The sequence below is a fragment of the Cetorhinus maximus genome, chromosome 16 (assembly GCF_964194155.1).
Source record: "Cetorhinus maximus chromosome 16, sCetMax3.hap1.1, whole genome shotgun sequence".
Lineage (NCBI taxonomy): Eukaryota > Metazoa > Chordata > Chondrichthyes > Lamniformes > Cetorhinidae > Cetorhinus > Cetorhinus maximus.
The window spans coordinates 7,437,222-7,465,066 of record NC_135894.1 but is presented as its reverse complement, the minus strand read 5'-3'; positions in this window follow the sequence as shown (position 1 = coordinate 7,465,066).

Genomic DNA, 27,845 nt, shown 5'->3' with positions numbered 1-27,845 from the left:
TGATCCCGAAATTGGGTTGGCCAATACATCCTTCCCAGAATCAAACAAGAACTAGGAATTCCCAAGGCTGGAAAAGAGAACGTGAGGGAGATGCTCCACCTACATGAAGAGCGTGAGGAAAATAACATTGTTAACACTGGAACGGTAAAGGCTGAAGAATTGCCCAAAGTAGGTCTGGTAGAAACCTTCTTTCCAGAGTTAAATAGGGACGAAGGGAGATCCCAAGCAGACATTGAGTGAGATGCCTAACACAGTTGAAGAGCAAAATAGGAGGACATCTGGGAATGATCGTCCACTTGAGGGAGGTGGTGATCCAGAGGACATGGAAAATGTTAGAGTAATGATAATTCCAAACCAAAGGAATGATCTCATGCGCCAATGATATGTTTAGCCGATATGTTGTTGCAGAGTTAAATGAGGACCTGGGAAGTTACTAAATAGGCAAAGAAAGAGTGTGGGAGATACCTCACTTGATTGAAGAGCCACAGGTAAGTACAGCAGGAGCTGAACATTGACCTGAGGGCAGAGGTATTCCAGGAGACATGGAACAGCTTAGAGGAAAACCCATTCCCAAAGCAGAAGAAGACCGACAACAGAGAGGCAAATTATTTATTCTGTTTACCGCTAAGTGTCAGGATGTTCACACATTTATTTACAAGATAACAAAATGTTCAGAGACTTTGTTAGAATCTCATTTCTCAGAGATCCTTTGAAGAGTAAGGATGACTTTTCGGGTGAAGCGCACATTGAACACCCAACTCTCTGACTATCCAACGGAGAAATTGGACTCCATATTTGCCCCCCTAAACGGAGAACAGTGAGACAACATTACAGCGCCGATAACCGTATTTAAAACAATCTGTAAAGACAAACCAGGCTGCACCAGTGCAGCTCTAACTGAAATACACGTGGGAGAGACCCTTTCCATTAGACCAGTTGCAGAAAAGCTGGTCCAGGTCCGGGAGAAGATTACCCACATGTTCCAGTACCAACCAATAGAGCACAGCAGCAGTAACCGTAACACCCCAGCTGTGCTCGCACCCAAGGCAAACGCTGAACCAGAATCCCTGCAGGAGGGCAAAATCACACTGCAGTCCACCAAACTCCTGCAAGCAGCGTGACAGCAGTGTCGGAGTTTGAGCAGCTGAATTCACAGGTTACGAAAGTAGACTGGGAAGAGTTGAGTTTGACAAGAGCAGATCAGCCCTAAAGTCAAAAGACTTGGTACTTAGCGTGGGACACCTAGATTACCTCTCCAGATAACCCAGTGCAGCTTAACTGTTGCTAACAACCTGCGTGCTAACCGCCATATAAAACCCGAAAGACCCCTTAGACAATATATTATCAGGATTTGAACAGGCACTGAGTTCTGAGTCAATATCTTTGCTTGCGAATGACCCCACAAATAAAGAAAGTAACCGAACTATAGAACCCAAGTAATCTTCCCAAAGAGGTAGGTTTTGAATATAACTATGTACCACATTATCCTTTCCTTCAATATTAATGCTGACTCCCTAACCCGAATTTTAACTTCAGAAAAGCAGCAGGAACTGTTTTGTCCCTGCTCACTGTGTGTTTGACTTTACAGTGTGAATGAGAGAACGATTGCATCCCTCTTTGCTCATTGGTTTCCTTTTGCAGACCCACTTGAAAAAAAATGAGATCGAATTCATTCCTTTCTGAAGGGCAGAAGGACTGTTGGGTTCCTATGACATTGATAGAAATCCAACACTGTAAAAGCTCAAAGCTTTATCGTTATTGCCGTTTTTAAAAACGGACTTTCCACCAAACCAATAAAATGACTGCTACAAGCACATGACCACAGTTTGGGAGCTACCCCAGAAGCTACAAGGAAAAAAAAAATCTTTTCTCAGCTATGCAATCTCACACCTCACTGTGCAGACACCTTGTAATCATAAAGTCAGGAATCTCGCACATTGAAAATCGTTATGCTTATAGAGCTGCAAACAGACTCATATCACACCTGGGACTGCCCGCATCCATTTCAAAATGTACCAAACTGACATCATTTGCAAGCTCACCTTGCTAGCGCAGTTACTGGGTCTGCCTAGGCAATGGCTTCCCAACATCAGACCCTCAATATGAATGGTAACTCTTTCACCAATTAATGACTGGGACGTTATGAGTCCTGAAATCAAAGCCAGTTAAAGGCACTCGATAAACACTGCTTTTGGAAGTCATTTTGAAGAAAACAATGTGATATGACTCGAGTGACCATTTTGAAATCTCTACATGCCTTTGAGAACTGAGATATCTTCAGGTTATTGTTTTTACATCAACTGAAAAGGACTCCAAAATCCTGGCTGAGTAAGCATTGTTGGTTACCATCGCTCAGCTCCATGAAGCCTGATTAATTTTAAAATTATCTGATCAAAACCTAACAAAATGTCTTATGCACAGGAAACCATCTTGCTGCAGCATCGCTCATTTCAAGATTTTGTAGATTGTTATGTCCAACCAGGCGCTCATCGGAAATAAGCACTCATGAAGGAAACACCGTCTGGAATTTGACTTTAAATTCTGGAACTCATATGAATTAATATTTATTTCTGTGGTTCTTGCACTGTAAAACTACTTTCTTCTATCGCCCACTACACCCATCTTCACCTCCAAAATGTGTGGGTATATTTTTGTTTATGGTGGTGGGGGTGGGTGGTGGCGGTGGAGTGGGAAGTTGCAGACACTCTTCCACCAGGTGTTTGCGTGTGTAATGAACTAACCTTCCGAGTTACTCATAATGCAAGTTTCTAGCGAATTATTAGGAAAATAAAAGCGAATGAGAAAAACAACATAATTGAACTCGCGGATAAGGACTGAACATGTTAAAACTAAAGGAGAGGGAAAATAAACATATTGAATTTTAACACAATGACGTATGAACAAACTCTAAGCATTGTTTCATTGTTATAGATCCCATTTATTGAGTTTGTAACTGCACTTGGTGATGAAAACATGTGTTGGTGACTGTATGGAATGGAAAACATTCACTTAGAGTAACACAGGGGTAGTTGTCATAGATTTGATGTTTCCTTTCTGTTGGATGGGAAATCAGACATGCATCAGTTAGGTCAACTGATAGTTGCAAAACTGAGGTTGTTTTTCTTTGGACACAAAGCGTTAACTCTGTCTTTCTCTTCGTAGATGCTGTCAGACTTGCTGAGTTTTTCCAGCATTTCTTGTTTTTGTTTCAGGCCTTTATTTACCTTTTCTGACTATCTCACCCAGCTCATACGTTAGAATTAGGAGAGCTAACTTCCAGTTTTGCAGAACAATCTTATAAGAAGCAAAATTTGAAAGATTATGACTAACGATTCTGAAATTCCTTTAACAATCTGTTTTTGCGCCCCCGCCCCCCCCACCCCCCCACCAGATAGCTACCACCACACCCTGAAGATTTATCCAGCTAAAGATCCATTGGTTTATCACTTCCCATTTTACTCATATTAAAGCAGTAACTTCCTTCCATGGGTTAATTTTAGCTTCCCTTCTATCACTGGTGTTGAGACATCTTCCTCAACCGTGAAACTGAATACAAAGCATTCATCAATAAATCTGTAATTACCTTGTGATGAGGATCGTCTTGAACATCAAAAGGACATAGGCATGTTAGCAGACTCAGCAGACAAGTGGCCGATGAAGTTTAATGCAGATAAGTGCGAAGTGATTCATTTTGGCAGGAAAAATATGGTGAGACAGTGTAAAATAAAGGGAGAGGCTCTAAAGGAGATGCAGGAACACAGCTTCACTGGAAATGGCAGGACGCATTGAGGGAGCAGTTAATAATGCAGAAGTATCATAGGCTTGATTGATATGGGCATTGAATACTAGAGTAAGGAGGTGATTTTGAACTTGTAAAACACACCGGTTTGGGCACCCAGTTCTGGATACGTACTTGAGGAAGAATGTGCAGGTTTTGGAGAGCGTGCAGAGGAGATTCACAAGACTAAAGAACTGTAGCTATGAGGACAGATTGGAGAGTTGGCACTCTTTTCCTTGGAGTAAAGGCCGAGTGAAGACTTGATAGAGGTATTCAAGATCCTAAGGATTATGGACAGGGTAAATAGTGAGAAACTGTTCTTACTCAAGGGAACATAAAGAACTGCAGGACACAGATTCAAAATTATTGGCAAAAGGAGTAAATGTGATGTGAGGAAAAAATCTTTCACCCAGAAGGCGGTTGGAGTCTGGATCAAACTTCCTGAGAGGGAGGTGGAGGCAATTTGGATCGAGGTATTCAAAAGGTAATTGTTTCACTACCTGAAGAGAAAGAATGTGCAAGGTTACAGGGATAAGGCAGGAAATTTGTACTCCATGGAATTCTCTTTCAGACAGCAAGTGCAGAGGCTGAAAGGCCTCCAACTGCACTGTAAAAATATTGGGATTGTTTGCCATGCAAGAAGGCACATCACCACTACCTTCTCAAGGGCAAATAGGGATGGGCAGCAAATATTGGCGTTTGCAGCAACACCCACATCTCATGAAAAAATAATTTCAAAAAGTACTGTTTCAGAGACTGGCAGCTAACTAAAGAAAATCCAAAAAGCTATGAGGAAGTAAATAAGAAAATAAGTAGTAAGAGAAGGGGAGATGTGATTAGCGACCAAAAATGGGACCTGCACATGGAGAGAGAATGCATGTCTGAAGTATTAAATGGCTACTTTGCATCTGTCGCTACTAAGGAAGTCACTAATATCACAGTAACAATATAAAAGTGGAAAATTGTGGGAAGACAGTGTGGATATATCCAAGAAAATCATGTTTAAATAAAAAGTTTTCTGAGGAGAGAACAGAGTGTTGATGAAGGCAATGTAGTTGTGATCATTGTGGGCTTCAGAAAAGGTACTTAACAAAGTACCACATATCAGTCTTACTAGAAACGTTGAAGCCTATGGAATAAAAGGACAGTGGCAGCATGGATGCGAAGTTGGCTGAGTGACAGAACATGGAGAGCAGTGACGAACAGTTGTTTTCTGGACTGAGGGCAATGCAATAGAGTTTTTTCGGTTTCTGTGCCTTTCGTAATGAATATCACTGACATTGACGCAGTTTTACAGGGCAAAATTTTAACATTTGACGATAACAATGAAGTTGGATGTATAGCAAGAAGAATAGTGATCTTCTTGTTATCCTGTCCACGGACAGTCTATACATGGCCCAGCCAGAACTGGGCACATTTTTGCGCCCTGTTGTTGAATTCGGCAAGATCTGCAACAGTGCAGGGTTCCTCTAGCGATAGGCATTGCATGAGATGCTGCATAGTCTGTGGCTCAGTTCCACATTCACAAGTTGTCGGGCTGGTTGTATATCCCCATTTGCTTATTGACACCTTTGAACGATCTATACCAGTCCTAAGTCTGTTAAGGCACTTCCAGGCTGCCCAGTTGCAATTAGCTCCTGGGGGAAGGCTTTCATCCGGTAGAATTTCTATCGCTGGGGGTTGTTCGAGACTGGTGAGCCGGTCTTTCCACAAGGCGATGCGGACTTCAGATGGGGTTGATTGTAATGGAACAACACTGTTCATGAAGCTCTTCCGTTACTTTAGGCGGCTGGGTGTAGGTGTATGACCATGTAGAGGGTGCCTCTCATCTGATGTTTGATGGAGTCGCTCTTTCTTGCTGGCCACCGTTCTTCTTATATCAGGGGGAGCGATACCCGCCAGGATATATAGGCTGTTGGTGTTTGTTGGTTTTAAGCAACCTGTGATAAGCCAGCAGCTTGCATTCAGAACGGCATCCATCTTCTTAGCATGAGTAGATCTTTCCCATGCAGGGCAGGCGTATTCGGCAGTGGAATAGCAAAGAGCAAGTGCACTGGTTCGCAATGTTTTCAAGCTTGCTCCCCATTTTGTGTTTGTGAGCTTATTCAGGATGTTGTTTCGTGCGCTCACTTTTGCCTTTGTCTTTTCGATGTGGTTCTTGAAGGTGAGGCATCTGTCAAGGGTGACTCCTAAGTAGATAGGGTGCTCGCAATGCGTCAGTGTTGCTCCACACCAGGTTACTTTAAGCTGGTGTTTGGCTTCACGGTTTCTGAGGTGGAATGCACAAACTTGTGTCTTTGATGGGTTTGCGCGAAGGTGGTTTTCTTCATAGTAGGATGATAGTCCCTCCAGGGCCTCGGAAAGCGTTTTCTCCAAGGTGTTAAAATCAGTGCTTTGAGCAATGACACATAAGATATCAGCGTATATAAAACAGCATGTGACACCGTGTATAGATTGGTCATTCGTGTAGATGTTGTACAGCAGCAGTGCAAGCACGCTTCCCTGAGGAAGACTATTCTTCTGAATACGCCACCTGCTGTGCTGCCCACTCAGGTCAACATAGAACCAGCGATTCTGAAGCATGCTTTCTAACAGCTCTGCTAAGTGAATATATTTTGTCATCTCTAGGATCTTGCATAGGAGACGTCTATGGTTCACTGTATCGTGTGCTGCTGACAGGTCTACAAAAACAGCACCTGTTACCCTCCCTTGCTCAAAATCATCTTCGATGTGTTGTGTGAGGTTAAGCAGTTGGCTTGTTGTTGATTTGCCGGGGCGGAAACCTGATTGCTCTGGAATGACCTTCTCATCTACAGTTGGTGCTATCCTATTGAGTATCAGGCTTTCAAACAACTTTTGGTGTGGCAAAACAGTGAAATTGGCCGAAAACTCTTAGGACCTGAGGGATCTTTCCCGGGCTTTAATAGTGCTATTACATGTGCCTACTGCCAAATATTAGGTAGCTTGTGTGTTGCCAGGCAGTGTTTGATGAATAGTGATAAGACTTCAAGTTACTATCAACAGGTTTATGGAACAGGTGGACATGTGGCAGATATAATTCAAAATCTGGCAGTTATTATGCAACAAGAAGTCATACCTTTTTGTAGGAAGAACGAGAAGAGACAACTTAAAATAAAGGATGCAATTCTAAAGAGGTGGAAGGAACAGAGCATCCAGTAGTAGATGTGCACAAATTGTTGAAGGCGGCAGGGCAGCTTGTGAAGGAGTTTAATAAGGCTGAGGACATCCTGGGCTTTATGGATACCGGCATAGAGAACAAAATCAAGGAAGTAATGAAACTTCATAAAACACCGTTTCAGCTTCAAGCCGGAGCATTGTGTCGAATTCTCAGTATCATACTTAAGAAAGGATACAACAACTTTAGAGGCGGTGAAGGAAAAGATTTGAGAAAATTATCAGGATGAGGAGTTTACTTGCATGGATAAATGTGAGGTAGTGGAGAGCTTCTCCTTCGAGAAGAAAGTTTGAGAGAAAGTTTGAAAAGATGCTCAACATCATGGGTGGCCTAGATAGAGTAAATGGATAGAAACCATTGCCATTGCAAGAAGGATTGAGACTCGCTGTGTTCAGTTTCACTGACGCTTTACAAAGGAAATACGCCCTTAAAGGAACTAAAGCAAGACTACATGATGGGATAGTGGGTCCATCTGGATTTCTATTGCAGAGAGCTAGCATGGACTCGCTAACCTTCTTCAGTGCTGTAATCATTTTATGATTCAATGAACGGCGACATAAAAAAACTGCGATAGGCTCTGTTCTTCCATGTTAAAACTCTGCTACAATGGTCAGTGTATTCTGGATTCTTACCTTGTGCTGCGGTATCTGATTCTGCTTCCAGTGAGTATGGATAAATTAGTGAAGTGGGTTCTGCAGTTTCCTGAACACTTCCTGGGCAAAGATCAATTACACATCACAGTCAAAAACAAGACCTTAAGCCTGATCAGTACAATCCCTCCCCACCCAGTTCTCTCATTTGGATCTGGATCTGAATTACTCACTGTCTTATTTAGATTGAGTTGTTCCAATACTGATCATTTTAGACCGTAATTCATTCTGCGTGTGGTGACAATAACTACATATCCCCTGTTCTTACAGCTGATGTTCAGAAGATCCGACAGAGAAACCACGTGCTGTAGCTGGAGATGATTTTGTGTCTTTATTTTATTACCCACTGTATAACTTCTATATCAATTGACTATAAGAGGCTGGAAGAGAGCAGGGTGCAAAGGCCATTCTTCACTTATTGCGTTTGGACAGCAGAGGGAAGGACCCACGGAGCCCTCTTGAGCTGATATATATTTGCTTTCGATCACTAGCTGCTTTTTTGTCCCAAATCTAATTGTGTAATATTTTTGGGTTTTAGCTCCATTAATCTCGTTATCCAGCCGTATATAATTCTAAACAGACTCAACTGTCCTGAATTTGTACGATGTCTGTCATAGGCTGGTTTCTCATTAGGAACAGAGGAATGGTTATAATCTCTTGGAAAAAGTTTCAAGTTAATGAGCAACAGTTTCAACTTAATAATTAACAGGCTGAGCTATGATTAGAAAAATTACAAATACTTATCTGAAATACTTTGCGATTGTACTATTGTGCCTGTTTCACTTACTGGAACAGAATTCATAAATGCTTGTCCAACAAAGAGGGCAGATGGGCCAGGTTTGGCAGCCAGTGATCGGGATGGAGTGGCTCTGAGAGTCGTCGATATTGATTCAAGACCCCATCAGTCTTATGGCATCAGGGCAAACATGGGCAAAAACACCTCCTGCTGGTTACCACCCACAGCCCAACACCCACAACTGTTCACCCTCATTGAATTACTCAGTACTCTTCCATTTTGAAAAATACTTGGAAGAAGCACTGAGGGCAGTAAGGGCACAGAATACACCCTGGTGGGGAAACTTCAATCTCCATTGAAGCCCAAGAGTGCCTCGGTAGCACAACTGCTGAGGGAGTCCTAAAATACATAGCTGCTGGACTGGGTCTGCGGCAGGTGGTGGGGGACCATCAAGAGGGAAAAAACATACTTGACCTCATTCTCACAAATCTGCCTGTCTTCCCATGACAGTATTGGCCCGAGTGACCAGTGCATAGTCCCTGTAGAGCTGAAGCCCCATCTTCATATTGAGAAAATCCTCCATCCGTGATAAATAGGATAGATTTCAAACACATCAAGCAAATCAACATTAGGCATTCATGAGGCACTATGGGCCACCAGTAGTAGCGGAATTGTACTCAAACACAATCTGCAACCTCATGGCCCGCATACCCCAACTCTACAATTAACCCAGGGTTCAACCCCGGTTCAATGGAGAGTGCAGCAGGGCATGGCCGGAGCAGCAACAAGAATATCTCAAAGTGAGGTGTCATCCTGATGAAGTTAGAATACTTTCAGCCAGAAGTACCGAGTGGATGATCCATCTCGGCCTCCTCTGGATGCCCCCAGCATCACAACTGCCAGTCTTCAGCCAAGTTGAGTCACTCCACGTGATATCGAGAAAGGGGAGAAGACATGGGGCACTGCAAAGGCTGTGGACATTAACAACATTCCGGCAATATCACTGAAAATATAGAGTACAGATTCAAGGAAATGATGATCAATCTTCAGTGTTCTTAAAAGAACACTGATTCAGCTTCAACTCGGAGTATTGTGTTACATTCTGGAGACAAGTAAGTAATAGTTTGAGAGAGGGTGAAGAAAAGGTTTAGCAGATGCACAGGGATTTGGATAAATGGATAGATTTCGAAGCTGAAGTGGTATTCCTGGAGAGGTTGAGATAAGATTTGAAGAGGTTTAAAACAATGAAAGTTCCCGCCTGTGGCCACAGTTTTCCTGCTTTGGCCATCTTGGCGGGCGTGAGTGATCAATATGTTGAGAATGGACAAAAATCGGTTTCGAGCATTCATGAAACCAATTGTGGTTGTCCGTTCAGCCTGTCAATGGCCGGCCGCATTTTCCCTGCTGCACGTCAGGAACGTAATTTCAATACTTTAACATCTCTCCTAAGCCCTGCCCACCGGGATCACCTCCCCCCACACCCCCTCCGCCCCCCCCCCCACCCCCAACCTGGATCATCCGGGCACGTCGGCCTGATCACATGCCGATGTGTTTCACAACTGGAGATTAGTGACATGTACCTGGCGACCTGCAATTCGCTCGGGACTTTGAGGTTTGTTGGCCGACATTGCTTTGGACAGCACTCATGGTCATCAGTGCCAGACTTCGCAGGAAGCACCACATCATTTTTAAAGGGGAATGTGAGGGGGAAGAAAGTAAATGAGAATTTATAGTAAGGGAGAATTCATTATAAGGGAATGAATTACTTAAATTAGAATCTGTAGGCAGGCCAGCGCAAAGCAGTATATCAACAATTAAACTGTTAATCCAGATGAACCTTATAAACTCTCAAACTTTGTACACCCTCAGAGTTTGCAATCACCAGCAAAGTCCTGGGAGTTAGACTGGAATCAGAGGATGCAAATAACATAGATTAAGTGTGCTCTTCAACAGATAGGGGAAGGACAGATGGTCCCAGCTTAGATAGGAAGGCAGGTCTCTGCCTGGGTGAAGATAGGGTCAGGTGATGCATGTACCTTTGCCCCAGAGACCTGTCTGTTTAATGTAAACCTAAATGTTGACAAGATCAGAATCTGGAGGATGTTCTTGGATGTGACCACAAATGTATAAATATGGTGAACACTTGTAGCTTAACAGAGTACTGTCTCAAGCTGCATTGAGATGATGCCCTGCTTGCTATTGCTCAAATAAACGATCATAACCTGTACCTGAGTATCCTGTGGTCCGTTCATCAAAGACATCACAACAATTTGGCGTAGTCGGCAGCATACTTGGATGGGATCCCCGGGACGGCTCTGCAAAGTGGGTGAGTATATTCATTTACCACCCGTAGTTAGTGCGGTAAGCCTAACCGAGAATGGTCCGGTCAAGTATCAAAGAATCAGGAGGAGACTCAGGACAGAAGATAGGAGGTGCCGGGGGTAATAGGGGGAGCCGTGCAGGCGGCTAGCGGGGTGAAGCCGCGCAGAGGAGGCCGGACCATTACCCAGTTAAGAGGAGGCAGAGCCGTGCTGGCGGGTTACGGTTTACAATATAACCTTTGGCAAAGCTGCCCAGGAAGGCCGGACCCCAGTGAAACCGCACCTACATACCTCAGATAACTAATTTGTTAGGACCGCGCGAACGAACAACTCAGAGATAGACGTAAAATAGGAATAGAATGGCGTCAGGGAAACAAAGTAGCGCCATGGAACCCGACTGGGGAACCGCGGACTCCATTACGAGGTTCATAGCAGAACAACAGTCAAAAATAATCACTAAACTGCAGAAGGAGTGGTGGAACCCACAAGTAACCCCCGGAGAACAAAAACAGTGGTGATTAGAAAAAAATAGGATAAGATAAAGAAAGAGATAGTGGTTATTATCACACTGTATCTACAGTTGTGCAGAAGGGTTAATACTAAATTCCAGTCGATTAGAGAGACAGAAACAAAGACAGATCCAGGACAGATCAGAACAGTGGCAGCAGCAACCTGCAGTGAAACTGATCAAGAGGGGGAAAAGTTCCGAAAGAGAAACCTATTAAGGAGCTAAGGCAGTTCCGCCCTCATATGAAACAACCGCCCCACTGTGCCCATTGAATCCCATGGCCCCTATGGCAATAACTGTTAGGAACAGTAAAGTCAGGAAAGGTGAATTGAAACCCGAAGGGAGAAAGGGGGCTGAAGAATAGGGGGAGGATAAAGAGATTGAGAGGGTTACGGAGAAAGTTAAGCACGTACCATTCAGTCCGGGGGAGAAGCAGGTTTTGTTTGAAGAACTGCTGACACTTAAAACTCGGCATAGCAACCCAGATTTTTGGACCAAACTGCGGGAAATGCAAGATTTCCATACAATGCACCCCCTTGATAATCACACACTGGTGAAGGCTAAATGCCCAGGGGATATCTGGGGAAGATTAACCCTGCAGCCTAGGAGTGGAGACTGGGCGATACCTGAGGACGTCCCAGATCGGGGGAAGGCGATAGCCCTGCAGAATGAGTTTGAGAGGGCAGTCAAGGAAGCCTTGGGGGAGGGAGAAATGAATTGGGGGTCTATAATATCTCTTGTGGGATGACGAGATTTTCCTGGAAAAATGGAAGGATGATTTGGACCCGAAAGATCCGCTACTCAATTTTCTGTAACTTAAAAAACATGAATTGATCCGAGTTACAAGAGTTGTTTGTGCTGGAGAGAGAGAGAGAAAAGGTGCGACCCTTAGAGGAGGTAATAAGCACTGACAGGCAGGGGAAATGTGAGGTCTCGTCAGTTTGATTGTCCCTATAGGTGGAGCCTTCAAGATCCCTTTATTTCCCCCACTGCTATTTGAAGTTTCATTTAGAATATGTGAGTTTTAAGTCGTTAAGTTAAGGATACAGGAATAAAAATACATACTTCTAAGTGTATAAAAAAACTGCGGATGCTGGAAATCCAAAGCAAAAAACAGAATTACCTGGAAAATCTCAGCAGGTCTGGCAGCATCGGCGGAAAAGAATAAAGTTGATGTTTCGAGTCCTCATGACCCTGAAGCGTTTTTCCAAGTAATTCTGTTTTTGTTTTACTTCTAAGTGTATGTTTGTTTGTGTGCAAGGAAGCATTTGTATGTGAGCTTTAATGTGTTTTCTCCGGTAAATTGTTATTTGTGTGTGCAGTTCAGGACCTTAAGGTTGAAAGCCCCATGTTAGATTAAAGGAAAAGTATACTGAAAGATTCCAAAGTTTTGAGTATAAGGTTTGAGTTGGGAATCCTGGCAAAAAGGGTGGCAATTTGAAGGTATCATGAAGCTAGACAGGGTTAGATGAACCAACCTTTATACCATCCCCTTTGCAGACTCGCATCACCAGCTTCCAAGCTGATTGGGGTTGATACATACGAGTTACATTAACTCATATGAGTTAGTATTCTAAAATTCTGAGGGGAAAAATTACATGAAGTTCAAGGGATTCTAGGAAAACCAAAAGGAATAAACATATGGTCTAGGTGGTAGCAATGGATAAAAATCTTTTGATGAGATAAATTAAATATGAAAGCAAATCTGCATCCCAACAGCACTGTTATTTGAATTCGGGACAATCTTGAGGTGTATAGTGCAGTGTAGTTTGGAATGTTACTTTTGAATCACTAGGATACTATCTAAGATAAAGAATGTGTCGATAAACATACGGGAATTATAACTTGGAGACAAATCAATACACATAAGAAAGAGCAAGTTTTAATTTTGATAGCGTAAATTACAGTTCTTGCAAAGTTTAAAATTTGAGGTTTGGTTCCTGATAATTTCTCAAAAGGGGATTTTCATTTTAAAAGGTTTGACAACAATTGGCTCTAATTTAAATGCTGCAAGCTTTTATATTTGTAAGTCTGTTCCCAAAATATGAAGCTAAGCTCAATTCCTTGACAACGTTTGGCAGAAATCCTATTTTTGGCCGAGTTAATGAATCTGGGAAAATTCTAAAAGAAACGGGTCAGACACAATTTAGTGGGTTACTTTTAAGACAATAAAATGTTTGAGAAGAAGTTGAAGGAGCAAAACACGTCAATACCTGATTTCTGTTTTTAAAGCTGTTATAAGAATATTTTATTTATTTTAAAGTCTCTCCAGTCAACCAGAACAAGATAAGATGGTAGCTGTTGTATGTGTAAAATGGTATGAGGCAAATAGGAGAATGAGTTAGGGAAAGAGGACACAATATATAAACTTCTTAAGGGAACTGAATTTGATAATTTGGCCATCAACTGAGACATTGGAAACGCACAGGGGGAGATAAGCAAAGACCTAGAGACAGAGATCCTCGTTGACAATAGAGAAATTGAACCCAAGGGAATCTTAGCATGATCATGGTCAGGGAAAAAGCAAAACTTAGGGGTAAAAATATGTGGAATCTATAGTTCAGGAATTGGAATGTAAGGAGAAATAATGCTTAACAACAATTTACCACAAGTTGTATTTGGTAAAGGGAAAGCTGGAAAAAAGGCTAAATAGATGTATTACTGATTGTATTAGTGTGCCTGCGAGCTACAAAGAGTAAAACCACAAGATTAACACCTTGATGACAGGCAGAGTTAAGCAGCTGCGAGAGAGAACTTCCACTGGACGTAAAGATAGTGAGCCATTGAAAGATAGGACAAGAAGGTGCATTGTAGAGTTGTTTAAGGAATTGAGGTCTGACATGAGACAGAAGCAGGAGGGAGTAAACTGGAAGGATTGGGGGTGCCTACTCAGATGGATTCAGATCAGGGAACTCATTTCACAGGGAGAATCATTAAATAAATGTATAAATTTAAATATAAACAGCAATTCCACATTCCCTACCAGTCACAGAGCTCGGGGATGGTGGAAAAGATGAACTGAACTTTAAAAAAAAAACATCAATCCAAAAGCAATTCAAGAGACAGGGAATAGCCCAATATTCTAATGCGCCTTAGGGCTGTCCCAAGCAGGACCACCAGGTTCACCCCATTTGAAATAATGACAAGGAGAGCAATGCAGTTACCCAAGGGAATCATAGTAGGAATGGAAGATGTAGGACCACTAAAAGGAAGGATGCGAGACTATGTGAGGGAAATAAGTAAGCAATTGCATGAGTTAAGGAAGGAAGTCAGAGACCGACAGGTGATTAAGGATATGGAAACAGGCAAATCTAAAGAGCAACAATGGACCAAGTAGGGAATAAGTTGATGGTCAAGGTGAATCTGGAGCGAACAGGCATGGACCATTCGAGGAAATTATGACAGGTGATACATGCGCAATTGTAGATGTGAGAACGGGAAGTAAATGAAGGCATTACACACAGTTAAAGATACATGACAATTGACCAAGCTGTAACCCGGGGAATGGGAGCCGATGTTAATGTCTCCACAGATCTATGATCCTGGTCGTGGGCATATCAGTGCTGGTAACAAGGTCAGGGATCATCACTGCTCTTCCCGCACCGCAGGAGGAACTTTGGTACAGCACGGACAGTGCCGAATGTGACACGCAATGGGGAATGATAAATGTAACAGCAGGAGAACGAGTGCTTTCGGATTGTAGTAAGGATTTGCTTCAGATCGGGCATGGGAGGTCCGCCCAAAAGAGAGAATTAGTACCACTACCCAACCACCTCCCACACCTACTTCCACAACCCGAGTAAAGATAATTGAAGCCTTTCAGTGCACAGTGACTGACCCACCTTGTCCAGGACCGACGAATGGTTTGGCCCTGATTAATCAGTGGTTCTATATAATAATGTACACCATAAACTGGTACCCGTAGTCTTGAACATATCCGGTCTCGCCCTGCCCCAGTGGTGCCCAACCCACACCCACGCACTCCATACAGCTCTGATGAGACAGTTGATGGCTGAAGCTGTTCAGTTTAATGACAGGATGCGGTTAGGCCCAGAAGGAAACCGAGACAAGTGCAGCCTAATGTATGACGCTGCCACAGTATTCAGTACAGGGACGTCAGTAATTAACTCCGTCGACCTCGCAACTGTTGGTCAAAAGGTCCGTACCCTGAGCTTTAAGCTTAAGGAGATTTTAGGGAGGGGACAGGGGATCTAGGATACAGAATTAGATACGGACCAGGACGTGACACGGTTAATTCAAATCCTGGTTACCGTGCTCGAAAGCCATGCGGGGACTATCAATAAATTAATTGAAATGGGGAAAAATATTTCAGACGAAGCGAGCAGAAATGATGTATGCAGCACCTATGGATCTTGGGCATTGGAACAAGCCCGAAAGAATTTAAGACAGATTAATGAAGGGGTAGTTCCTATATGGGTAACTAATGAGCAGTTATCGAATCTCTCACGACACAAGGATCATGACTTGACCGGTTGCAAGCTCAGAGGTTTGACACGCATATATAGAATTAATGTTAATTTATAGTGAATAGTAATATGCTGATAGGCATTGTATTAGTAATAACTGTTAAACCTATGTTAACACCCGGCAGGACATTATATAGAGTAGAAAATATTGGGGTTATACGGGAGGATTATTATATTAGATGTCATGTCATTCCACCATATGCAGTAGACATAGAAGGGAATATAATTAGACCCACATTAGAAGACTTTAGGATAGAGGCCAATTCGACATATGAGACAGATGAAGCTAAGTGCTTTTAAAGCAGCAGCACACTGTACAATGGAAACTATATGGGCTGCAGAAGAACCAACCCATGTTGCATATACAGGGAATGGGACATATTGTATCACCATGTGGCAGGAAAGAATACAATATGGGGCTAACCAGATATGCCCAATCCATCATCAGTGTGCCTAAATCCACAGGCGCCAGCAAGGGTAGCGAAAGTGGAACTGGTCGAAATATAGAAGAGAGGAACGACTACAATTCAGGTCAAGGAAAGGCTGAAGGATAACCTTACACAGTATTTGAACCAATTTGCATGAAATTCCCCTACTACCAGAGCATTTCACCGCGATTCGGAGACAGGCTCAGCAGATATACAAAACTTACTATACACTGCAGAAACAGGTTAGAGCCTTTAAGGACGGATATTGAACAAATATATTCTTCCACATGGTGGGAGGATCTGTGGAACTGGGGCTCTAATGTACAGATACACCCCTGGATTCGGATTATCTCCCATGCCCTAGCCATACTTCAGTTGATATTGATTATCTATGTAACATACTTGATTCATCGCACTCGGAAGTCACAAAAAAGGTGACATTGGGGGAGTTTTAGTAGATGAGTAGGAATCTGGTAAGCCAGAGGTTCGGATTAATGGACCAGATGATACAGATGGTTTGACGAGTACCCGTACCCTTTATGTGCCAAAGCTGGATGACTGGCCAGCATCAATGGGTGGCGGTGCGTAAAGGGGGCATGGGGGGGAGCGGACACCAATGTAGTTGGCTACCTTGCGCTAAGCCAAGGGCCAAAAGCGGGGACTGTTAGGGGGAAATAAAGGAATACAATAACGTTCAAGGGACTTGACTTCAAATATCCCAGCATGCAAAACCACAATTACTAAGTAGTTAACATTTAAAGTTCAGGCTGTGACAGAGAGAATGCTGAACCTTGCATATTCTCAGGGCTTGCGAGCATCAGCAAGGCCATGTTGGACGAAGAAGAATGTCAATATGATAGATTGGGAGTTTTGGGAGTTAGACTGGAGTCAGAAGATGGCAATAACATGGATTAAGTGTGCTCTTCAACAGATAGGCGAAGGACAGATGATCCCAGCTTAGATAGGAAGGCAGGTCTGTGCCTGGGTGAAGGTCGGGTCAGATGATGCTTGTACCTTTGCACCAGAGACTTGTCTGTTTAATGTAAACCTATATGTTGACGAGATCAAAATCTGGAAAATGTTCTTGTATGTGACCAGTAATGTATAAATATGATGAACACTTCTAGTTTAGCAGAGTACTGTCTCAAGCTGCATTGAGTTGGTGCCTTCCTTGCAATTGCTTGAATAAACGATCGTAACCTGCACCTGAGTCTCCTGTGGTCCGTTCATCAAAGACACTACAACAAAAATCATAAGAAACAGCAGCTGAAGTAGGCCATACTCCAGGTTGCTCCACCATTCACTGAGAACATGGTTAACGTGATTTTGGCCATAACTCCACTTGCCTTTCTTCCCCATGAAACTTTAACTCCCTTGTAAATCATAAATCTGCCTGGCCATACAAATGCTAACACAGCGAGCAGTCAAATGGCCCATGTAATTCAATACACAGCATGGTGAGATGATGAATTGTGGAATAATGGGTGTGGAGAGAGCTTGCAGGTCAACATCAGCAGAATTGTATGCAACCACAATTTAATACCTCATGGCCCATCAAGCCCCCCAGTTCACCATTGCCATCAAGACAGCGGAGCAGCCATGTTTCAATGAAGGCTGCAGGAGGGCATGAAAGGAACAGCACCAGGCCTAACAAAGAATAAGGTGTCAATTTAGTGAAGCTACAACACAGGCTGCTTGTGTAACATACAGCATAAGCAGATAGTGATATTCAGAGCTAACCCCTCAACCAATGGACCAGATCTAATTCTGCAGTCCTGCCACATGCAGTCGTGAATGATGGTGGAAAATTAAACAACTCACTGGAGGAGGAGCCTCCACAGATATCCCCATATTAACTGTTGGGAGAGCCCAGCACATCATTGCAAAATATAAGGCTGAAGCATTTGCAGCAATCTCCAGCCAGAAATGCTGAGTGGATCATCCATCTTGGCCTCCCTCGCAGCTCCCCAGCATCGCAGATGCCGGTGTTGAGAATATTCGATTCACTTCACATCTTAGTTCCAGCGCATCACTACAGGAGTTCCTCAGGGCAGTGTCCTCTGCTCAATCATTTTCAGATGTTTCACCATTGACGTTCTTTCCATCATAAGGTTAGAAGTGGGGATGTTTGCTGATGATTGCAACAATGTTCAGCACCATTTGCATCTCCTCTAACAATGAAGCAGCCTGTGTATAAATGCAGCAAGCCCTGGAAAATATCTAGGTTTCGGCTGGCAAGTGGCAAGTAACATTCATGCCACACCAGTACCACACAGTGACAATCTCCAACAAGAGAGCATTGAACCATCGCCCCTTGACTTTCGATAGCATTACAATCACCAAATCACCCACTATCAACATCTTGATTTGCCTTTGACCAGAAACTGAACTGGACTTTCATATACATATTATGGATAAAATTGCTCGTCAGAGGCTAGGAATCCAGCGGTGACTAACTCACCTCTTCCGCCGCTAAAGCCAGTGCACAATCTACATGGCAGAAGTCAGGAGTATGATCGAATTCACTCCATGTGCCTGAATGAGTGCATCAACAATAGCACTCAAGGAGCATGGAACCATCCAGGGAAAAGCAACCTGCTTGTTTGGCAACCAATCAACCATCGACGCACAGCAGTGATAGAATGCACCATGTACAAGATGCAGGACAGGAACACATCAAGGCACGTTGCAATCCCTTGACCCATGACTAGAAGGTGGAAAGGTGCAGCAGACACATGGGAACACTGCCACCTAGAAACTCCCCTCTAAGGCACTCTCCATTCAGGCTTGGAAATATAACTTCCTTCCTGCACTAGTGCCAAGTCAAAATCCAGGATTCCATTCCCTAACAGCACTATCGCTGTGCCTACACCATATGGATTGCAGTGGTTCAAGAAGACAGCTCATCACAAACTTCTCAAGGACAATTAGAGATGGACAATTAATGTTGGCCTCGCCAGTGACGACCCAATCTCATGAATGAATAGAAACATAAATAACAAATACATACTGGCACATTTTGGAATAATGTCCAGTGACAGAGGGTACTGTGGCTCTGTCTGAACAGATCTTTGAAGGTTGCAGGGCATGCCAAGGGAACAGTGAGCAAAGTTTATGCTATCATTTACTTCAGAAATAGTGGTATTGTGCCCCATAACATAAGGTTTATGGTTTACATTTATAACGCCCTGGCGTGCCCACAACTAGAGTATCACATCTATTTCTGGCCTTTAGGAATACTGTGAGGGTATTTAAGACAATGCGGAGGAGATATACCAAACTCTTCCATAGATGGGAAATCGTAACTGTAAGGTTACTTTGGGGAAGATGGGCCTGTTCTTTATAAAACAAAAAGAATTGAAGGGAAATTTCATAAAGGTATACAAATTAATAAAAGGTATGATATTGTACGCATAAAATGATTGTTTAAATTACATTGATGTACAAGGAAAAGAAAGCAAAAATTTGTGCATGTTTTGCAGGAGGTAAAATGTGAATTTAAGGAAATTTTTTTTATTCAGCCCATGCTAGTAAATGAAAACTCTATGCCTTTGTGTGTAGCGTAGATAATAACTTGAGAAGGAATTTGGATATGTACTTGAAGTAAATAAGCATGCCCAGTACAGGGACAGAATGGAGAAATGGAACAGGTTGGATTCTTCCATTGAGAGCCAAATGGATACTCTATACTAAATTTTCTCCTTCTGTGCTGTTATAACTCAATGGCTCTATGAAATTTACACAGGTTCAATAGGAAATGAATCGGTGCTGGCAACTATGGCGAGTTCCACAAACTGTTTCACAACCAACAAATTCTGTTTCAATTATCCTCGCTCCGCACAACCATTAGCTTTGCAATGGCATTCATGTATAGCCTTATAAATTGCTGTATCTCATGTTAACTTATCTCAAATATAACTTGCAAATAAATGTTCTTTTTTTTTCAGTAATCCATGTCACCAGCGGGTGCTCCTGCTCCATGTAGCATAATTTATATATATCACTGGGTACTGTAACACATCTGCAAATCTCAATAAATATTCAATCATATGGTTCGTTTGATCCGAGCCTGGTGTATGATATCCCTGTTTATCTTTTTTTCAAAGGTTAACGTAGCAACGATTGTGATTCTATCTCAAGGAAAGTGTGGTCTTTCCAGAAGTGTTACCCACTACATGGGAGCCATGACAGTGGCGTATCTACTGGTCGTTATCATCAATCTGATTTTGAGGCAAGTTCCAATTGTTTATCGGCAACAGTTTCTGTTCATACAGTCGACCCATCTGTGTAATAGCCATGCCACTTTGCTCTTTGCAACAACAGACTGCTCAGTCTGGTTCACTGTGACTTTCATATTTGATCGATTTGTGGCCATTTGTTGTCAGAAGGTGAAAACTAAGTATTGCACTGAGAAAATGGCACTTGTCGTTCTAGGAACGGTAGATGGGTTGTGTTGCTTAAAGGATATCACCTGGTGTTTTATGTTAACAAGCCATTATTAATTTATGAACCGGCCCTGGCTTTTTCCTGAGCCCGACATTGTCCGTCAATCACTGGTTTGGGGAACCATTGAGCTTCTTCATTTTATTGTCATGCCCTGTGCCCCATTTGTTCTGATTCTGTTTCTCAATGCCCTGACTCTCCGACAGATATGCGTAGCCAGTAGATCTCGAAGGAGACTGCACGATCACAACAGTGGGGCCATTTCCAGAGACCCAGAACTGAAAAGCAGGAATAAATCCATCATTTTTCTGTTTGCAATCTCTGGAGTTTCATCTTCTCCTGGGCAATGTTTTTCCTGTACTCTCCATGGTACTGAATGTGGTATTTGGGGTATAATTTTGTTTTTCTACATACTTATGTATTTGAACTGGGAATCATGTTACAGCTCTTGAGCTGCTGCACAAACACTTGCATTTATGCCGTGAGTCAGACTAAGTTCAGGGAACAGTGTAAAAATATTCTGCTTTACCCCATTCCATCAATTGTAAATTTCATTAAATAATTAGAAGAAGTACAGATTTTTCAGCGCTCTAAATTATATTGTGTCCAACCCACTCTCCCCTCGTACCGCCCCCTCAACCGGCCCCCGCCCCCACCAAACCACTCCCCCCCCCCACCCTCCCCACGCCACGCACAAGCACTGGGAGAGGAAATTATTGTAACTATTAATCCAGTTCATATTCACCGAATCAGAGAACACACTTAATACATTAACACACTGCCAGAAACATTTCATGTGCAAGAATGCTTTCCGCCAAAACCACAGATGCACATTCTTATTAACTAGAATTTCACAGGTGGCAGGGTTTCTGTTCCCGCCATGCGAAGGGTCAGCGGAGAATATCTCCACCCATGTTGCCTGGCCCACAGTTATTTAACGCAGCAACAAGAGCTAATTGGCTTCAGGTGGGATTTCCGACTCTCACTCCAAGGAAGCTCAGCTCAGACTGCGACCTGCCAATCTGATTGGCCAGCAGTTCCTTAGTCCTTCAGCGTCAGAAGTTTCCGTGGGCAGGACTGGGACTGCAATAAGTCACCTGACCCTAAGTTCCAGGAGTCTAGGGACAGGTAGGTTTTGGTGGTCTCAGGGCGGGACCTCAAGTGAGGCCTGGGGTCGTGGAAAGAAAGGGTTTGGGATGCCGCCGAGAGGGTGGGGGTGTAGGAACCCCGAAATAGTCAGACCTTCCTGGGTGGGCCGCCCAACGTGTATCAAGCGATGCTAATGGAGGCCACACCCACTTCCCGCTTGACCCCACTCCCGCAAACCCCCCACCCCCACCTCCACCCCAACTACAAACCCGCCGGTGGAGAACGTAAAATTCAGCTCGATGTATCTGTAATAGGCCGAGTCCGGAACAACGTTTTATTTCAGAGATCTCGGGATATGAGGCTCCGCTGAGAGGAGGGATCCTTCACACCAACAGCCAGGCGATATTCCCGTGTTTGTCTAAACACAGAAACTGGCTATTTCACCTCAACTAGCTTGAATCGTAATTCCTGGAAAATCAGGTAGTTTGAATACGGGACAGTTTACTCAAACAATATGCATTAAAACCGAAGGGATCCGGCCATACTCGATTTAGCAATGAGTAACGAGGCAGAATTCATTACTAGCCTCAGATTAGACGTGCATCTCGTCAGTGTAACATGACAATATACATTGTAATCTTTGCCAACATTTAAAAAAAAAAAATTCGACTTTAAATCCGTATTTCAATTTCTTTGTTTTCGGACAGCAGCTATTCAGGATCCTGCCGTTCAACATCCACCCCTATCCCCGTGACATCCATGAACTCCATCCCCACCTCTCCCATGCCCCCTCCAATATTTTGTTTCTGTAATTATCCCATTTTAACTCATTGCCTCTCCCTCTGGCCTTGCACCAACTTTTTCTTCATTTTTCCTTTTGTCAGTTAAATTCTCCTGGCATCCACTCCATCACCGACTTTCCTTTTTGTTTATCCTTCCACCCCCCCACCTGAGACACAAGGAACAATGCAGGCAGCTTCTTCTCACACACAGTAGGCCCACTATCAGTCATAGACACACTGAGACAAGGTCAGGCCATCAGTTCCACAGGTTCAGACTGCAGAAGTATTCAGTCCCACTCGGATCCCATGGTGTGTGAATATATTTTTAAATCTAACATTCAAACAGAGCAAGAGAGAAATAAGTCGTCTCCATTTCACTCAGAATAGTAACCCATAGCAACTAAATGAATAGCAGAGCGATAGATAGAAACAGAAACTCAATAACGTCACAATATTCGATTTAAACTTACGACGTAAGTCACAATCCTGTTCACAGTTATGTAGATTTACTAATCGAAAATGAGAACGCTGTTGGTGGCGGGAATCTGAAATAAATATAGGAAATGCTGGAAATACTCAGCACATCAGGCAGCATCTGTGAAAAGAGAAAACGAGTTAACGTTTCAGGTCAGAGGTAATGGCTCATCAGACGAAACAACCTGTAAATTTAACTCTGTTTCTCTCTCCACGGGTGCTGGTTGACCTGCTGAGTATTTCCAGCAATTTATGTTATATTTCATGTAGATTTACTGCTTGTTCAGAGGGGGCACACGCAAAGCCTGATTAAAATTGGCTGTCTCAACTGTTCAAGTTTATCCCAATTTAAAACTTATACACCAGGTAGAAAACTATTTTCACCCTAAAACATTAAAATACAGTTGAATACGGTGCCTTGTAAAATGAGATGGAAACTAACGAAAAAGGTAACTAATCAATCGTACATAAAAATAATAACCAAAGTCTAGGTGAGTTGAATTTCCGCTTTATCGGTCAAATGCAACACTTCCGTTGTTTCTCGTTAGTATTGTGGTTAATGTCCCCAATTGGAATGCGGGGGGCCAGCGTTCAATTCAACGACACGGGGGCATTTTGCTATAATTGAAGACTGAACACATGATTGGAAATAAACTTTAGAATTTGATATTGTTTGAATTGGAGGAAACAGTGACTGGAGATTAAGATGTTATATCTGTGGCAGGCAGAGTCAGGGACAGTCAGCGAGCACTTTATTCGGTAGCAAGATTAAGCCAGTGGGCTTCAAATTATAGAGCCCACACTGAGTTGAAACCAGAAACAGGATTTCAAAAGAAAAGTAGGAACAATATGCGGGCCCTTCCTCAATGAATGTCAAAGACCAGCGGGAGTATTATCGCCCATTCTAGGGCACCACATTTTAGGGAATATGACAAGGCGCTAGAGATAGTGGAGAGGTGCTTTACTGGAAGAGTACCAGAGATGAGGGACTACACTTATGTGTAATGAGTAGGAAGCAGGAGTGTTCTCCCGTCAGCAGAGGAAGTTAAGAGGAGGGTTTAATGGAGCTGTTCAAAATGCTGAAGGCATGCTGAAGTAAACGAGAAGAACTTGTTTCCATTGAGAGAAGAGTCGGTAACCATAGAATAGCGCATTGACAAAATGATCAGAGGGGGAAATGAGAAAAGTTTCTTTGATGCATCGGATTGTTTTCATCTGGAATTCACCGTCTGAATGGTTGGTGGAAGCAGATTCAACCATAACTTTCAGAATGGATTTCAATAAATCCGTGATGTTAGGAGGTTGCAGGGTAACGGAGAAAGGAGAGAGGAGTGGAACTAATTAGATAGCTCTTTCAGAGAGCGTGGACAGGCAAGACAGTCTCCTCTCTGCTACCTCTGTCTATTATTGTCCGATTTAATGAGGGTCAGAAACCCCTTATTAACCGCAAAGTGCCGCAATAATCCCCCTGTTTGAGGTATGAAACAGTAACCTAATTGAACTCAATGTTTAATCATTATTGAATCCTTCCCACTCGGGCAAACTCCAGCTGTGTTTTCACCTGGAAGCCGATATTGGAGTCTGGAACATCAGCTGTCAGTTCATTCAATGCTAAAAACCGGGAATCGGGCGGTATTAGGGACAGCGCATTTCCTCAGGAACAGACCGGGAGCTGGAGAGTCCGCAACAGAACAACGGTGACACCCCGCTCTGTTCACCGACTCTTCATCCCCCTCAGTGAAACCAGAGTACCTGGAATGATTGGTATTAATGGGTTTATGAACAGCAACCATTCTGCAAACAGTGGTCCCAATTAAACTTCTTAAAGTAGAAACCTCGTCATTAAAGAGCCTCAGTCCTTTGTCTCAGTCTGGGACATTTTGTGCAGCTTCTAATTAAAGTGAAATGTGAAAACTCCTGCACTGGTATAATGTTCCAGAGATACAGATACAGTAACAGCACTAATATTAAACAGTAATGACTGACACTGTATCTATTTCATCCCCAATATCTTTGCCGAAACTGCATGAAGTAGGCAGACTGGCTGAATGTTATCAGATGAACACACTATAGTTCCACATCGTAAATATCGTCCAACCCTGACCCTGTCTCAGCTCATCTGCTCCGGAAACCCTCATCCGTCCAATCTTCTGATAGCTGATTTAGGCATTAGACCTTGCAGCCAATACAAACATTGTCAAATTAATGTCAATATCGAGTAAGTAAACATTATAATTGTATTGATTTTATTTCTTATTTTCTGATCGCTGCACTAATCAGCAGCTTCCTGACACCGAGATGATTTTCTCTTTTGATCTTTCATTGAGTAAAATTTGAAATATGGTGAACGCTATTCATACTCCTCGCTCTTCCTCCTCGCCAATCTTTCAGTTATCTTCACATGGAACTCTGTTTGCTTCTTGAACTCCCTTCTAACGTTCGTTAATTTTTGACACTCAACGACAGCTCGGCCCGTGCAATTAACCCAAAACTGCCCCTTTATCGAGGTCAGTCCTCATGATTGCTGCAGGAATTGGATACACTTATTCTTTGTAACGTCGAACAGGTAAGATCAGCCTAAATCTATTTCAGCTGGCTGGAAATCTCGGACCCAGGGCCACATTCAAATAATTAAAGCCAGAAATGTTACCTCGGGAATTAGAGAAGAATTAAACACACAAAGGGCGCTACAACTTCTGAACACTGCAATTAATGTCTAACTCGTTGCTTTATTTTAAACCTGAGATTCAAAGAGTTTTCTTAAACGAGGTTACTAAGGAATAAGAGGAAACATCGAACATGTGGAGGTAGCCAGCAAACAACCTCGATCTCACAGAATAAGAGAACGGGCTCCAGGGACTAACAACAGCAAAGCTCGAGGTACAGCCCCTGATCTTCCAACATTGTGCGGCACTGCCTTATGGACTCAACGCTGAGTTCAGTAAATTGAGATCAGAGCATCTGCCTCCATGTTGTTTCCTGCTTTTTTCTGTTTTTTTTTGTCACGTTCCTTTCTTTATCCCTTCATGTTACATTTGGACGGATATTATGCGGCGATTCACAATCTCGCATAGACACACCTTTTGATTCTTTACCATAACCATAACATTTTTTGTTTCCTTTTTGCAACCATGAAATTCCCCCCCTGCCCTCCACCCTCATTGACTTTCTCTTTTGGACATCCCATCCTCTCCCACACTCCACTGGTTTAAAATCTGTTATATTTACATCGTTCTTCCATTCTGATAAAAACATAATCCAGCTGAGCTTTTCGCTCTTTTTACCAGCACAGATCCTCTATGTATAACCTAATGAACATTTCCAGATATTTCTGTTTATTCTCATTTCACTTTACCAGTATCTATTTTCCTTTTCTATCTGAAAGCATTGTGGAAAAAATCGTGAAGGCCTTTCATGTTCCTCGCTCTTCCTCCTCACCAACCATTCAGATGTCTTCATTTGCAATTTTTTTATCACTTGAACACTCTCCAAACGCTCCTCTATTTCTGACACTAAACCACAGATCAGACGCTATGTTGAAATCACTGACTGTCACCGTAACGAAGTACACGTGATTGTTGCAGTGATTTGATCCAAGATTTCAAGATATTAAGGAAATTAGATACGGTCAGTCGACGAACCTATTTCCGCTGCCTCGGAATCTCGGACTAAGAGCCACTGTCAAAAAGAAAGGCAGAGATTCCAGTGTAGAAATTAGGAATCCATCCTGCACAGAAAGGTTGCTGGAACTTTAAGGCTCCTTTCTGTAGATAGAAACTAATAGTTGATCGATTGTTGCATTTTCTAGCTGAAATTCATAGAGTTTTGTTAAAGGAGGGTATTAAGGAATACTCGGCAAAGGCGAACAGATGGAATTATTCATCAATAAGCCACAGCATCGGTGAACATGTAATAGGGACTAAATGGCATCAACAGCAGCAAACATTTTGCTGGTTTGGTTTTTAATCATGTTTCATTCTTTAACCTCCCTGGTACATTCGGACGGATGCTAAGCTGCCATTGACAGCTTCATCTGGACAGATCTTTGATCTCCTTATTATTCTCACAGAATCACAGAAATGTTGCGGCGCAGGAGAAGGTCATTCAACCCATTGTGTCTGCAGCAGTTCTCCGAATGAACAGTTCACTTAGTGATACTTCCCGCCGTCTCCCCGTATGAGCGTTCTTCCTTTCCAGATAACAGTCAAATCTCCTTTTTAATCCTTCCCTTGATCCTGCCCTGCCACAGCCTCAGGCAGTGCATTCACCCCGTACATCAACCGCTTTTTACAAATAAATAAAATAGTGTTTCTTCGTGTCACTTTTTTTTTAACCAACTACTTGAAATCTATACTCACTCGACCTTGATCCGTTAATGAACGGGAACACCTTCTTCATATCTGCTCCGTCCAGACCCCTCATGATTTTTAATCCCGCTACCAATTCTCCTCTCAGCCTCCTTTTCTCCCAGGAAAACAGTTCTAACTGCTACACTCTTTATTCATTACTGAAGTCCCTCATCCTAGGAACCATTTCCGTGACTTTTTTCTGCCCTCTTCCCAACATTCTTCACATATTCATATCCTTGCTGAAGAGTAGCGCCCAGAACCAGACGGGATACATAGAAACATAGAAACTCGGAGCAGGAGTAGGCGATTTGCCCCTTTGAGCCTGCTCCGCCATTCAATACGATTGTGGCTGATCATCTGTCTCAACCCCATATTCCTGCTTTCTCTCCATACCCCTTTATGCTCCTAATATCCAAGAAAATATCAATTTATTTATTTAATATACTCAGTTACCCGCCCCCACAGCCTTCTGTCGTAGAGAATTCCACAGGTTGAGCCCCCTCTGAGTGAGGAAGTGTTTCCTTACCTCAGTCCTAAATGGCCGGCCCCGTATCCCGAGGCTGTGGCCCCTTATTCTCGACTCCGCAACCAGGGGGAACATACT